General features: G+C 48.9%; 1 protein-coding gene across 1 annotated transcript in view; it reads right to left on the bottom strand.

Moving 5' to 3' along the window:
- Positions 1 to 14519, bottom strand: part of CHST8 (carbohydrate sulfotransferase 8) — a 366198-nt gene extending 351679 nt beyond the window's left edge. Inside the window, exon 1 of the mRNA XM_066584102.1 lies at positions 14203 to 14519. The gene's annotated coding sequence lies outside the window, so the exon portion shown is untranslated. The remainder of the gene's footprint in view (positions 1 to 14202) is intronic.
- Positions 14520 to 16601: the final 2082 nt, after the last annotated feature.

Raw genomic sequence — 16601 nt, 5'->3', positions numbered from 1 at the left:
ATGGAACACTATTACGGCTCCTTCAGACTAGCGATCGCGATTTCGCAGAGAGAAAATCGCAGTAAAATCGTGTCTTTATCAACAAATGTTTTATTAGATTTTTTTTAACATGAATTAACCCTTTCCAATCCAATTTGTATCCTGGTTTTCCTAGGGGCCTTACTCTTTTTCTGCTGTTATACAATGGCGCTATCTGCTGGCTAAAGCCAGTACTGCATGAGGTGACACGTTGGATAGGCTCCAACAGCAGAGAGGCTGGCAATATACAGTAAAAGAACCCCGACGGACGTCTTTCAACATCGGAGCTGTACAGCCTTAAATCATAATGTCTTCAGAGGTCAGACAGTGGATTGGAAGGGGTTAAGAGAACATGTAAGTTACATATTGCACAACTTACCCAGTGCATAGGGTGTACACTACACAGCTTATAGCCCACAACTTCAGTATAGACAATCACGTAAGTCAGCATGTGGTTCACATCCCAACATATGATGGGATCTGGGTATGGTGTCAGCTGGCTGACTTGTTTGAATCCGGTCCTGCCATGTCCAAGGGGGTGGGATTCTACCTTTGCTCGGCATGCAATGTTTAAAATGCATCGCGTGAAAATCGCAAGGGATGAAAACAAACAAACACAAAAAAAAGCACGCTGCAGAAAAAGAGGACATGCCGCCATTTTTTTTCTCGTAACATGTGAAAACATCGCAAATGTGAACGAAACCACTGAAAATCATAGGTTTCCTAATTCAGCGTTTTTACTCACTCTCGCTTCGCATAATTTTCTCGCCAGTGTGAAGGCGCCCTTAAGCAGCAGCTACCTCCTCCAACCCGTCTTAAGGACAGGAAATGGGGACTGAGGAGGTGAAGGGTGTGCCTGCCATTGAAGAAATCTGGGAGGTCCCTGTCCGGATGGGAGGCGGTCTCTTACTGCTGCGGTCATGGGCGTAGGGGAAATTTTGGAAAAAATATTTTTTTGAAAAAAAAAAGTGTTTTTAAAAATGATTGTTTGATGCACCCAAAAACTAGAATTGGTCAAACAGCTCAACAGTGGATGCTCTAGACTATGTCGGACCCTCCTCAGATCTGTGTACATTGCTATTGTGGGATAGAAAAGTGTAGCATATTGCGCCTTGCTGCCTTCCTGCCGCCACGGAAAAAAAAAAGCACCTGTGCGTGATGTACCTACGCGCCGACGTATATACATAGGGCAAAAAGATAGTTCTGGAACTATGTTTTGGCCAATATACGCTGGCGGGTCCCATAGCCTCCTATGGGAGGGGGAGGCTGCGCGAAGCTTACAGGTGCCTCTATGTAGGCATTAGAAGTCCTTCAGAGCAATAAAGCCGAGCGAGGGTTTTACGGGGTGCAACGTATTTTTTCCCTAAAAACCATCCTCAACGGTCATGGGAACGGCCGAGAAAACGCTAATTACCCTGCCGGAAGAAATGTCCATTCATGCGGTTTTATGGCGCTGGCGAGAAAACATAAATACGCATCCGCTCGTGTGAAAGAACCCAATCTTCTTTCTTTTTTATACACAAAAATATTTCAAAAATAAAACTATATTTAAAAGTAAGACTTCACAGTGAAAAGCAGGTTTTCTACATAAAAGTGAAAACAAATACACGGTAACAGATGGCAAAACGTTTAATGCGCACGTAAAAAAGAAAAAAAAGTAGAAGCAGGCTTCCAATCGCATACTTTTGTATAGATTGTTCCATGCCCAATTGATATATGTGCTGATGTAGATAACAAGTGATAGAAATACACCGGCTGAGCTCTGGCATCACGAAGGCGCTCAGCTCTCTGATACGCGTCGCTTCCGTTCCCTCTGCTTGTTCAGCCTCCTGCAATAGGCTGGATGGGAAGACGATGCAGAACAAGTTGTTGATGATGATGGTTTCGATCAGGAAGGCTTTCTTTAACATATTGTAACGGCTATGCGTTTGGTGATCCTGAGGTTCTGGCGGTCTGCCTCTCCCAGAATGCACTGGGTGAAGGAGCTATATGGTATCATGCACATTGAGGAGATGATTGAATCGGAGACTTTTATTATTCTCTCCTTTTATTTAACCCTTTCCAATCCACTGTCTGACGTCTAAAGACGTTCTGATTGAAGGCTGTACAGCTCCGATCTTGGAAGACATCCAGCAGGGTATTCTTACTGTATATTACTGGCCTCTCCAGCATGTCCCATACCGCAGTACTGGCTCTAGCAAGCAGATGGCGCCATTGTAAAATGGCAGAAAGAGAGAGCCCCCTAGAAAACCCTGACTCTAAAAATTGGATTGCAAAGGGTTAAGTTTTACTTGAAAACGTACGAGATCCGTCCATGGGTACAGAGCAGAACTGCGGCAAATAATTGGCGTTACTAATCGCACTATGGTAATCTCACGATCATACAGTTACATTATGAACTCCGTCTCTTCTACACGCTGTATCTGAATACAAGTTGGATTTAACCCCAGATCTCTGCTTGCTCTAAGGAAATCGGAAATAATGTATCCACAATGTAAAAACCTGTCCTGACCACATCAAACTGAAGGGTGCAGGACTGGTCACAGTGTGGATCTCCGATACAACGTTTCTTTTTGCTATTATTGGAAATCCTCCCTTTACAAGCGGTGGTGAGTCAATAATAACATGCAGTACTGCTGAGAATTACTAATTCCCAGAGCTCGCCATGTAGGAGCTGCCTGCAGAATAGTAATGCCAACCTAAAGTCCTGTCCAGATGTTATTCTGTACATAGAACTTAATATTAAGTTAGTACATTAGAAATCTGCCATTCAGAGGCAGACGGGAGCTTGTTATCAGGCGGTGTGGAATGAGCTGACATGTTCCTCTTCTCCACACTCAGACGTCATCTACTAAATGTGCTTATCTAATGAGTGTAAAGAATATTCCTATTCATCTAAATGAATCTCTCACTATCAGTTATTTTGTATGTTTCCCAACAGGTGAAGAAAGTGAAGGAACAGCTCCCCTAGTGGCCAAATGAATAAAGAACTTGGTGATATACAATTTATATCAGGAGTGAATATTTTTGTAAGGGGATGTGTCACCAACAATGAAGAAACTTCAGGGAGGAGGAGGATGAGGAGGAGGAGGGGGGGGGGTGATCCTATGAACAATCACCTCCATTGTGTCTGAATCAGCCTGTGAAACAGTTCAGGTAGATGAGCATCAATCTCATTTGTAAAGGGCGGGTAGTACATGCCCGGTCGCTGGTTTCGTGATGGCATGATGATGACTTGGTGAGGGATTGTGAGAGCTGAAGTCCCTCCGTCTTGTCTTTTCATAATCACAGTTAATGGACAATACTAACATGATTTTGACTAACACTTACATGATGATCTCAGCATAAAGATAAAAGTACTAACCTTGTACTATGATCAATCAGCTGGTATCTTGTTTACTGGACTTTGGCCTCGGAGAAACTCAATCATAAGCAGTTTTGCCTCAGATAGGCCGCCTGCAGACGGGCGGAAATTCCGTGGCGGGATTCCCCGCTGAATTTCCGCCCGTACACGCCTGCATAGGATTGCATTACAGCACGCAATCCTATGCAGACGGCCGCGAAATCCCGCACAGAAAACAAACCCCCGCATGCTCTAATTCTGCGAGCCCCACACGGAGACATCGCTCACCGGCCGCCGGCTTCGCTCTGCGCATGCGCCGTCTGCCCGGCAGCCGGAGCTGCAGGAGCGGGTCAGTTCCACGCTGCTCTCTGCAGGTGCTTGGGTCGGGTCTGGCTGCGAGAATTCTCGCAGCCAGATCCGACCCGGCCGTCTGCAGGCGGCCATACTGTAATTTCTAACAATATATGGGAAATTCCAGATTGTTGAGAATACACGTACGCTGTCTTGATAACGCCTTCATTTCTTTGAAATGGTATATAAGACTGGAGGTCTTGCACGCAGCCTGTTGCCGTGTCGCATTGATTTCCTCCAAGCCGGCTTGATACTTTGCTAATTTGGCAATCGGTAACATATTGGAAGAAAACCTTTAGCTTTTCGCCGACAACTTTTTCTTAGAAAACAAGCAAACTTTACTTAAAAACTGCCAAGTGGGAAGGTTCTTGTACTTTAACGTTAGGAGTTTAAGCAGCAAATCACACTTAGAACATAGGCGACTTATTGGGGTAGCAAGGCACTTCGACTCTCACTAATCATCATACCACCCGTCATCATTCCTTACCAATCATTGCGGCCTACAGCCCCATAGGTGCAAGCATCTGCCCATTATACAGAGCGTTACTCCTATCATTGTCGCTAGCACGTAACGCCATGGTCCGGTGCCTTGCTCTCCCATCACAACCACAAGTTATCTTCCTCCTCAATCCCAGATACAACGTTTCTCTACATAACGGTTTACAAATGTTACAGGCATAGCATGACATACACCGTTACAGACCCTCGGGTCGGTAACTTCCAGAGGCTGTATGAAAAACTGTACAGTTCTACCGTAGTTACAATGTATCATTGTAGGTAACACTCAACAGTCTGAAGCCCAGGGCAGGAGAAAGGCATACTGTTGCCTTGTTTAGCTCACAGAGGGTATAGAACCACGCCGATCAATTACTGATTACGTATCCTCGAGATAGGTCATCAATAGTTTAGTGCCGGAAAACCTCTTTAGGGGTGCCATTACACAAGTGCTAGCAGCTACACCTAGTGCTTATGTTTTTGTGACAATTGCCGAGCTGCACCTGAAAGCACAGGTGCAGCCCGGCAATTGTCGGGAAATTGTGAGTTCTAGCGGCTGGCACTAGTGCTTGTGTAACAGCCTCTCCCAAGTACAGACCTCAATACGGCCTTGAAACACTCGTATGAATGAGACCTTGAATTTTGCAAGGATCCAATAACCTTAAGGCAGGCTTCCCATCATCCTCTGCTGGAATCAAATCCTGCGTAATGGCACACACACAAGAAGAAAAAATGGTGAAGGGGAATACGGGGCCGAAATGCACTTGTGTGGATGAATATGAAAATAATCCCCAGTAAACAAGAGCGAAAAAACCCAAAATGTGAACAGTTTACTTCCCGCCTGCTGTTAGTTTTGGCTTTGTAGCCAGGATCAAGGAGCGCATCCTCTGTACCCGGTCCGCCTGTCTTGGGGATGTATAAATAAATTATCCGCACTCCTTGATTGATGTCCACCTATAAATAATTAAGGCGGCCATGTGATCGCTCGCGCCGGCACTCTCTACAATGAGGAGGAAACAACTAACAAGGAGGAGACGGATCAGACGCTGCAGCATCAGGTGCCCAGATATGGATTTTAATTGTCTGCCTGGTGAAACGCTTAATTCCCCAGGGATTTGTTTCTCCGTCTTTCACCCCCCCCCCCACCCCCACCCCTTTCTTCTGCTATATTCAAGACTCAAGCAAGTCCCTCCAAGAATTAGCTGGAGATTCAAGTAATCCTCCTCAGCCTCTATCACCGAAGAACAAATTGTCGACTTAACACCTGCATACGTTAAGCTGCCCGCAGACAGGGGGCTCCGGCACCCGCAGGGTTACTCGCACATCGGGGGGAGATGATGAACACACGAACAGTTGCCCATGGCAGCTAATCAGGCGGCGCCTTTCATTTTCCAAAGGGCCACGGAAAAACGAGAGGCGGCATGTGGCTGCTGGCTGTGGGGATCGCCTTCCACTTTTGATAAATCTGGCTCAGGGTGCGGACCCTCAATGTATTCTTTAGGGGGCATTCACATGGGCGAGTAGGACATCGGGCCGAGAACGTCGGACCAGCATTGCGTTTGTAAACCAGCTATTGCGAGAAAACCGCATCGCATGAACGTTCCTGAAAAATCACATTGTATCAATATAGTAGAAGACAGAAAGCTTGTATCATCCTGACATGACCCTACATCTACAGGCGACTGCGGGGGGCTTTTTTTTGTCCTTCCATAAAAAATGGAGGATTCTGTAAAAAGAATGACTCAAAAACAGGACATGCTGCGATTTTTTATTTTTTTTGATCTCGCACTATTGATGCGTGCGAAAATCTTCCTCGTGTAACTTAACCCATTGAAAACCACGTCTTCTTTACAGATGTCATTTCTGCGCACCTTACAACCCCGAGAAACCACAACTGACCCCCCCCCCCTGTAAACCCGCGGAGGGGCTGCATACACACCAGTGGTTGGTTCTTTACAGGACTAAAAATCTGATAATTTCACGCGCGTTTTGCCTCGTTTTTTGTGCACATTAAAAAAACGCATTAATGTACCGGCTCTGCGCATTTTTTTTTATGGCCCCCAATGTTACATGCGTTAAAAATGGATCCCATTTGTATCTTGTGATGCAATCCGTTTTTTAGAGCCCCTGTTGACTTCCTGTTTTATTCAGAAGAGTTCAGTAAAAAAGGACATGCTGTTTTTATTATACTTGGACCGCTTATCCGATTGAAGGAAACAAAAAAAAGCTCTCCCCCACCCGCCGACTCTCTGCCTCCTTGCCTTTCTCCTGCCCCTCCCTGTCCGAGCGGTTTGCAATGAGAGTGGGTGGGATGGGGGTGGAGCTATGCTCCCACCCCTCCCCTTGTCCATATCCAGCAATTGAGTGGGCAGGACAGAGCAAAGCTTAGCTCCACCCCTCCCCCTCCCACTGCAAACGCCCATATGCTGTGATACAGGTCCCAACATCTCCTATTTTTAGCCAATTCTGTTCAAGAATCACCTATTATTTCCTGAGAAAGCGGAAAAAAAATTCCTTGTACTTGTATGTAAATGCGATTTTTCCTAGAAGGGACGCAATTTTCTATGTTCCGGGGTGGGCGTCCGCCACCGGGTTCCGCAGTAAATACCGTCCCCACCGTGCTAGGGAAGAGCGCTTTTTCCTGCACACAAGTGAAAATCAATTGCGATTTTCCGCTCATGGAGGGAGAAAATAAATAAATAATCGCAGCACGTTCTATTTCTGTGCGGGTTTCGAATGGACGGCTTCCATTAACCCTTTCCTGTCCACTGTCTGACGACTGAAGACATTCTGATTGAAGGCTGTACAGAGCGATGTCAAAAGACGTCCGGCAGGGTATTCTTACTCTATATTACTGGTTGCTCTGTTGTCAGGGGGCCTCTCCAGCATGTCCCATACCGCAGTACTGGCTTTAGCCAGCAGATGGCGCCATTGTATAATGGCAGAAAGAGAAAGCCCCCTAGGAAACCCTGAATCCAAAATTGGATTGCAAAGGGTTAAAGCCAATGGAAGCTGTCTGAGCTGCGGCCCTTCCACAATGGAGATTGCAGAAAGGTCGCGGGAACCATGTCATCGCCTAGCGACAGTGCCGGAGAAGGGAGGTGGGAGGGACTTTAACAGCATGATTGCTAAACTCCCTGCCACTTCCTTCTCCTCTCTCCTTCCCTCTGAATGCTTGCAATGGGAGGGGCAGAATGGGGGCTCCTCCCTGCTCCGCCTCCTCCCACTGCTGACTGTGGACAAGGGGCAGGACTTAGCTCCACCCCCTCCCATTGCAAACAGCTGTAGGGGAGGAGAGAGGAGGTGAGCCCGTAAGGGGGAGACAGCTTAGCAGACCTAAACTGTCTCCCCACCCCCAACAGCATTGCGGCCTCGGCGTATATGCGCCAGGCCTGTGCCGTCTGAACGGGCGCACAAACATAAAAACCCATACGCCCGTGTGAATCCAGCCTAAAAACGACATAACGATTTCCTTATCTGCATCAGCGCGATTATGTGATACCAAGTTTATATTGTAACATTTTTCCCTACTTTTGCACAATGAAAACACGCTTTTAAAGAAAAACAATGGAATCCGCATCGCCGCATTCCAAGAGCCGCAGTATTTTCATTTATCTGACAATGAAGTTCTGTGACGTCCTGGTTATGGTCTCTATTGGTGTCATTTCGAGGCACAGGTGACTCTTCGATTGCATTTTATTACGTTTTTGGGAAGTTGAACAGAAAAAATAATTCTTCCATTAATTTTTACAGCCTAACACTGATGTACACCCACCACTTCTGGTGGCATCAAGATACACCAGTACCATGGAGGCCTTTGTCAGGCTGCCAGACGCTATGGGATCCCATAATCTGCTTACATGCTACATTTGCTATTGATTGTGGCATGTAAGTGATTAAGCTAACAGGATCTGAGGTTTCTCAACTACCGGTGGTTAGAGCAGGAGTCTGGCTGTCAGTAGTCAGACAAGCCACCTCCTTAAAAAGATGTGCAGGTTTTAAGCCCAGTAGTCAGGTCAGTAAGAAGAAAAATTGGCAGTCACTAGGGGGTTAACCTATGCAATGATTAATCTGTAAACCCCCTATGTTGACATATCACCGATTTGCTTTGGATTTTGGTGTGGTTTTGCAAGATTTCATCCTTTCAACTGAATTCAAATTGAAGAAGTGAAATCTGCTGCAGATCAGCCATGTGTGAACAACTCCTTAGACCTAGGCAGAAGAGCTGCCACTCCATCCCTTCATTCATCATCAGATCGGCAGTCTGTCAGTCTCCTGCCTGCCGGCTCCCAGGTAGCAGGTGTCAGCGAGCCTTTCATTAAAAGTCTATCATTTGATGCAGGGAATGCACACCTGACACCGCTGCCCGTGACTTGTAATCTGCACTATCATGAGCCAATAAAAAAAATCTCTCATATTTCATGGTGTATTACAGCAAAGAGATGGAAAAAAATATAGGACCTTGGTCACAGCGAGAGAACTCATTGGTTTCGCAGAGAACACAGCTCCCGGCTATGGGATTAAAAGCACAACTCCCTATAGATCCAGGTAGAGTAAACAAACAAACAAGCGGCAGAGTTATATGAGGTCCTTGGAGTGGAAGGAAAGTTTATGGCTTCTACCTCGGGGGGGCACCCGGCTTTATAAACTTTATCCAGAAGTCTACGGGGCTTATAAAGTGGCGGTGTACTTCTCTTTAATTAAACCGAGTCAACCCATAAGAAGGAGCAGAGGTAGGATGGAAACCCCCTCGAATGCACCATTTTTAATTAAAAAAACAATTTTGTGTCATTGATTTCATTGAACTTTAGTCATTGCAGAAGGCACAGATCTATGCAGCGGCCGCGCCTGCCGAGGGGTGGGGGTGGATAGAAAACGACTATTCCTGTAAATAAGGGTCCCTTCGCAAAGGATGCAGAAAATCTGCTGCGGGATTTACGTTGCGTTTCTACAGATGGGCGCAGTTTCGATTCGCAACGCACGAATTTGTGATGTTCGTGCAACGCAAAGCTTTTTTATCGTTAGAAACGCCTATTGTGCGCGAAAATCGCAAAACGGCGGTGATGTGGGATTATTTTCCAGGAAAAAGCATAGCTGGCGCTCAGACGTGGCATGAGCACATATGCAATGTTGCCACGGCGATATTGCGTTCGCCATTCTATTAAGCCTTATGGGGCGCTTTTTAGATGTTAGTCATTGTTCTCTATGGTCAAAATTCAGTGAAAATACGCGGAATTTTTTTTTACAACAAATATAGATATGCTGCGGAAACGTAATTGACGGCGTTTTTTAAAATTTGTTGCAGAAAGATTTCACGACACGTAAAAGACTCGCAAAATCTTATTGTTTTAGGACTTATTTAGGCGGCCGTATATCGGCTCGGTTTTCACGGGGGGGGGGGGGGGGGGGAGGAAGAGCCAGGAGCAGGAACTGAGCTCCCGGGCCCCCTCAGCCCCTTGCCACTATTTGCAATAGGAGGGGGCGAGATGGGGCGGAGCTAAGTCACGGCACTTAGCTCCGCCCCCACCCATTGCAAATAGTGGCATGGGGCGGGAAGGGGCGGGAGCTCAGTTCCTGCTCCTGGCTCTTCCACCCCCCCCCCCCCTGCAGACAAGGACACCGTATATCGGCTCGGCGTGAAAACCGAGCCGATATACGGTCGTCTAAATAAGCCCTTATACTGTAAACGCTACGAAATTTCCACTGCAATTCCGCCAGCGGAAATTCCGCAGCATTTACTGCCAGCGTGAAGGCGGCCTGAGGGCTTATTCACATGGGCGTATTTTTCCTCCTTTTCGTGAACCAAAACCAGGAGTGGGTCCAAAATATGGAAGAAATACAAAACTTCCCATTATTCTTTCTCTTTTCAGATTCCACTCCTGATTTGGGCTCAAGAAAAAAATACGCCCGTGTGAATAAGCCCTAAGGGGGCTATTAGACCAGCGCTAGCGATCACGTTTTCCCAACGATTACCAGGCAGGACTTAGAAGGGCAGGTGCCGCCTGGCAATTAGTGCTAGTAAGGACCCTATTACACGAGCGCTAGTGGCAGCCTTTTCCCGAAATTGCCGAGTGGCATCTGCAAGCACAGGTGCCACCGGGCAATTAGCACTGCTACACGCGTCAAACAGCAAAGTCCTGCTCTCTTATTACAGTAGGACACGGATGGTCACTGAAATGCATAGAAGTCATGAAGTCCCCCAAACTGCATATTCTATCATAAGGATAACAGGAACTTGTAAATATTATGATGAATGAAGTTAGCCGTTACCATTGCTAAAGAGTTGGGGAGCCAACCCCGGGGTAACAGCGGCAGCCGCTGGGAGAAGTATATACCTGCCGGTAAATAAAGCCCAAGTTGTCCTCGGCTCTCAGGCTGCGACGGATTCTATTTAGCTCTGTGTGTGTTCCTCGGAAAGCTGGGTGCAAACCAATTTGGCTATTAGTGAGGCATAAAGTGTAGGAGGATACAGAGAGAACACGCTGGGGTTTGGCCACTAATCCATCGATCGCTCTGGAACGTTTTACGACTTACTGGACACATTATAGGTTTCAGCCAGGCCAGCAAAATGACATTTCCAGGCAATGTCCTAAAACAGTTTATTCCTTGACGACACGGAAATTAGTTTTATTTGTATAATTAGGGTCATAAACGCTATATTACACACACCTATAAATACTCCACAATAGCCGTAATGCGAGGCACAAGGGTCAGTCGTAGTCATGGGAACGGGCCGTGGCGGATAACTTGTGTCTTCGTAATATACAGGGTGTGGTAATCAAACAACCAGATCAGCGCTATATATCAATCCTGATATCCCGTGTTGAAATAAGAGTACGCACTTGAATAAGAAGGCATGGATGCACTACATGATGGTGTGGTGACGGGCCCCTGCGGGCGCCCGAACATTGGGTTTCAGTTTTGTGTTGTGGCCCATGTAAGAAAGAGAGCAAAACCCAATTGTAGAGAAACAGGAATCCGTCTTCCGTGTCCCTCTAAGGGCTCATTTACACGTCCGTATATCGGGCCAGGCCGGGAGCAGTGCACTGAGCTCCCGCCCCCTCTCCGCTGTTTGCAATGGGAGGGGGCGGGTGGAACTGAGCTCCTGCCCCCGTCCCGCCCTCCCATTGCAAATAGGGGTGAGGGGGTGGGAGCTCAGTGAGATCGCCTTATTGGACCTGTGTTCATTCCAGGGAATCTCAACACAAATCGGTACCTGAATGTCCTACAGGCAGCAGTGCACTGAGCTCCCGCCCACTCTCCGCTGTTTGCAATGGGAGGGGGCGGGTGGAACTGAGCTCCTGCCTCCTCTCCGCTATTTGCAATAAGAGGAGGTGGGTAGAAGTGAGCTCCCGCCCCCATCCCGCCCTCCCATTGCAAATAGTGGCAAGGGACGGAGAGAGAGAGCAGAGAGGGTGCGGGAGCTCGGTAAGATCGCCTCCTGATTGGCTGGAATCGGCACACGTGAGGGGGCGGAGCTACGTGATGACGCGTAGAAGGGGCGGAGCCAGAACGCCACTGCTGCCGGACAGACCCGAAGGCAGAAGACCCTTCTGCGCAAGCGTGTCTAATCGGGCGATTAGATGCTGAAGTTAGACGGAGCCATGGAGACGGGGACGCCAGCGCAGGGAAGGTAAGTGAATAACTTCTGTATGGCTCATATTTAATGCACGATGTATATTACAAAGTGCATTAATATGGCCATACAGAAGTGTACAGACCCACTTGCTGCCGCGAGACAACCCCTTTAAGCTGATGAGTTTTTTTTCCCCATTGATTTCAAAGGCATAAAAAACCCCAAACTGAGGAGGTTCAGTTTGCTTCAGTTTAAAAAAAACAAAAAACCCTTTGAAATCAATAGGTAGTGGGGGGGGGGGGGGGCGGACTTATCAGTTCATTTCAGTTTTACAAAAACTCAGCAGAGACACAAAAACTCTAAACTGAGCCCTAACACAGGTCACGACCTTATGGAGATAAGTTCAGGGCTAGTATGAAGCGGAGGACAAGGAGACTTGCTTTACTGTGCATCAAACTGCCGGTGGAGAAGAGTCCTGAACTTATCTCCCTAAGTTCTAACTCCCTTTCGTAGATAATGCTGAGCGGCTGCTTCTGAGGAGGGTATTTATAGAAAGATAGACCCAGCAACATAACCGGAGCTTCGGCTTCTTTTAGCTCGTTTAGTAAATAAACAGGAAAATTGAAATAAAAAAAATCAACAAAATGTTAAGAAAAAAAAAACGTTACATTTTAGTTCTTAACTAAATTGTCCAACTCTAGAGAAAATAAGCCTAATCGGAGGGGGGTCTGGAAGATGGGACCCCTGCACACCTCAAATGGCAAAGTCCTCCTCTATTATCCCAGTGGGACACAAAGTCATCAGTCACTGAAAGAAAATGAAATCCTGAAGTCCCCCCCCCCCCCGAAACTGCAAAACCCTTTGCTGATTGGACACATTTTAGCTTTTGTAAGCCTGCGCCAAAGTTACTAGCGGTCACGAACGATATATTCTCCATAGACGGGGTATATTCTCGGGATTTCTAGAGATTAGTTTGAAAAATAAACTCCCATCTAAACAAATAATTAGTTGATACAAATTCTAAAAAGTGCGTTCGGCGCACGAATCGCCACGCAATTTTCCATGGCAAATCCCACCTCTGAAAACCACCGATCTGCACGCGGATTTTGCTGTTAGTGGACGAAGAATCCGAATCAAGAAGTGACCTGTCCCTTCTGGACGTGGAAACGCTTGTTTCCGCATTGGAATGAGACATATTGATTTTGCCCACTGACGGGGCAGAGCCACGCCAACAACTGTGCCAGCAGAAAGCAGTAGATTTTGATGTAATTTTCTGACGCTGAACTCGCATGGAAAATTGCGCAGTGAATTCTACCGTCTGATCCTATTCGTAGGGTATAGTCACAAAAACAGTTTTTCTGTTCGATTTACAGTAAAAAAAATTAAAAAATCGGTCCTAAATCAAACAGAGAGAAAATGTGATATTGTGGGAAATTTACCAAGCTGGCACTTCCGATGCCCGAGCTCTGTATAGCTTCCACCATTGCACAGCTCGCTGAATAAATGGCGAAGCGCACGCCTCTTCATATACGGAGTGCATCCCGCCCCGTCCGTGATCCTTTTCAGAAATGTATTCCCGGTCCGACCTGCCGTAAATTTACGCCATTTTTTTTCTTCTTTAGGCTGGGCTCACTCGGGGCGGAATTGGCACGGAATTTCCATGCAATCCCGTTGCAGACATTCCGCGAGATTTCTGTCCCGTGGGATCCCAGCCTTAAAGTGATGGGGCAGCGCAGAAGGCAAAATAAAAAGTCTCGAATGTTTGCACAAATACCCGCTTCTGCAAGAATTCCGTAAATTTGCCCCATTATTTTAAATAGTAAATATTCATACTTGCTATTTTTAATTCAAATTAATCTGCAAAAACAACAAAAAAACAACCCCCGCACGTCCCGGATTTATTATAATGGGGTCTGCTGGGTCTCCGCTCAGCAGTCCGACATCTAAGGGGACGAACGCGGTTTGTCCTTTCGTATTCTGCGCCACTTCCGCAGAGGTTCCAGCACAAACGTGAAAGCGGTTTATATAGGAGAAATTTACAATCACCCCTGGGAGCAAGAAGTTACTAAACTGATACTTTGTAACAAGCGGATGACACAAAGTAGCAGGAAAGTGCAGAGATGTGAGGACCAAGTTCTCCCTCCTGTGCCCGCGGCCCCATGTGCCAGCCCATGCCCTCCTCTACAGATGCCAGGCATCAGACAGACAGCCATCAGCCGCTTCCCATTAGCAACTTTTCCCAGCAGAGCCTCCATTGGAAGCTGCTGCCATCCTGCCCCGCGGAGGACGCGACTCCTGCCAGTCACCGACTACCCTCTGCCCACCAGTTACTGGCACAAACTTCCTGGGTCACAGACAGGTGGGTGCAGCGCGCACTCCGGACTTTGGGCACTGCCCACTACGAGATGCATGAACCCACCTGGTGCAAGGTTGGCAGGGTAGTCCGGCGGTAATAGTGCCCGCTCACCCTCCGAGGATGCCAGCAGGAGAGGGTAGGACTGGTGACGTCCAGCAAGGGGTACGGTGCCCGGTCCTCGGTGCTACACGGGGCGCTGTAGCATCCTACTCCCCTCAGCAGGTGACGAGGTGCAGCGCTCTCCGCCGGCCGGGAAAGGATGAAGTTGGGACAAGTAGCAGCCGTCCGGCTCCGTGAGTGCAGCTCCGGGGATGTCCGTGAGTGCAGCTCCTGAGGGCTCCGCTCCGCAGGACACAACTGCCCTGGTCCTACCGGCTACACGAGGATGCTGAGCTGCGGCGGGGACGAGCCTCTGTACCGGCACTCACACGGGCGCGCCCCTGCCAACAGCTCTGGCTTACCCTACAGCGCCCTCTAGCTACGACTGTGTGAACTGCGGGCCGGAATGCAGGGCGCTCTGAGGGGATTCGGGCTCTGAATCATCTGCCCACATCTCACACTAATGTCATCAAGGCTGTTGTCCGGCTGTAGCCGCTCACTGCCGGGGATATACAGTTACATCACGGCGTGGAGGGATATTACATGAGAGATAACACAGGGTTAATAGGAAATAGTGATGTCCGGGTGCGAAGAGCGAATAAATACATATATAAGCGGAGGCCGCCGTATAATGGCGCCGCTCTGACCAACGTTTACCTCAGACTTGCGTGATATCAGAGTTAGTTTTACTTTTACGGCTCGGTCACCTACAGACGCGACGATTGCCATACGGAAATGGGGCTCACATACCCGCATCCGCTTTCTTAGGCCCATTTCCCACGGGCGAGCGCGATATATCGGTCCGTAAAACATGGCGCTCTGGAATGTTCGATTTCCCCGCGGATACGAGGCGTTTTTCACTTCAGGGAAGCAGCGGAGGATTGGCAAGGTTTCCTCCTTGTTTTCAATGGGAAACCTTGCATCGCATCGCGGGCACCTGGCATTGTATGGTGGGCATCTGGCATCGCGAGCACCTCACATTGCATCACGGACACCTGGCATCGTAACGCGGGCACCTGCCATTGCATTGCGGGCACCTGGCATTGCATCATGGGCACCTGGCATTGTATGGTGGGCATCTGGCATCGCGAGCACCTCACATTGCATCACGGACACCTGGCATCGTAACGCGGGCACCTGCCATTGCATCGCGGGCACCTGGCATTGCATCGTGGGCACCTGGCTTCGCATTGCGGGCACCTGGCATTGCATCGTGGGCACCTGGCATTGCATCGTGGGCATCCGGCGTTGCATCGCGGGCACCTGGCATCGCATTATGGGCACCTGGTATCGCATCGCGGGTACTTGGGATTGCATCATGGGCATCTGGCATCGCGAGCACCTCACATTGCATCGCGGGCACCTGGCATCGCATCGCGAGCACCTCACATTGCATCGTGGGCACCTGGCATCGCATCGCGGGCACCTGGTATTGCATCGCGGGCACCTGGCATCGCATCGTGGGCACCTCACATTGCATCGCAGGCACCCCACATTGCATCGTGGGCACCTGGCATCGCATCGCGGGCACCTGGCATTGCATCGTGGGCATCTGGCGTTGCATCGTGGGCATCCGGCATTGCATCGCGGGCACCTGGCATCTCATCACGGGCCCCTGGCATCGCATTATGGGCACCTGGTATCGCATCGCGGGTACTTGGGATTGCATCGTGGGCATCTGGCACCTCACATTGCATTGCGGGCACCTGGCATCGCATCGCGAGCACCTCACATTGCATCGCGGACACCTGGCATCGCATTGCGAGCACCTCACATTGCATTGTGGGCACCTGGCATTACGGGCACCTGGCATCGCATCACGGGCACCTGGTATTGCATCGCGGGCACCTGGCATCGCATCGCGAGCACCTCACATTGCATCGTGGGCACCTGGCATCGCATCGCGGGCACCTGGTATTGCATCGCGGGCACCTCACATTGCATCGTGGGCACCTGGCATTACGGGCACCTGGCATCGCATCACGGGCACCTGGTATTGCATCGCGGGCACCTGGCATCGCATCGCGGGCACCTCACATTGCATCGCAGGCACCCCACACACCGTGTAATGCTTTTCCCGGCCCCAGGGAATACAATAGGCAGGGTGTTCGGAGGGAACGCCTGAAGATCAGACATGCTGCGATTTTTTTAGGGGGAAAAAACCGCTGATATACGTGCCCCCATTCAAATCTTGCGCAATTTTCTCAGATGTGTGAAGGCAGCGTATTGGCCGGGCTCACACAAATGCGATGGATTCCGCATGCGCGAAGCCCGGCAGAGGATTCCTGCTGTGAGCCCGTCCGGTCACCCTGCGTACCTAATTTATCTGTATTGCGAATGACCGTGGCGGCTCGGCGGCGGAC

Source organism: Eleutherodactylus coqui, chromosome 11 (assembly GCF_035609145.1).
Source record: "Eleutherodactylus coqui strain aEleCoq1 chromosome 11, aEleCoq1.hap1, whole genome shotgun sequence".
NCBI classification, from domain to species: domain Eukaryota; kingdom Metazoa; phylum Chordata; class Amphibia; order Anura; family Eleutherodactylidae; genus Eleutherodactylus; species Eleutherodactylus coqui.
This window is presented reverse-complemented; position numbering and strand designations above follow the sequence as displayed.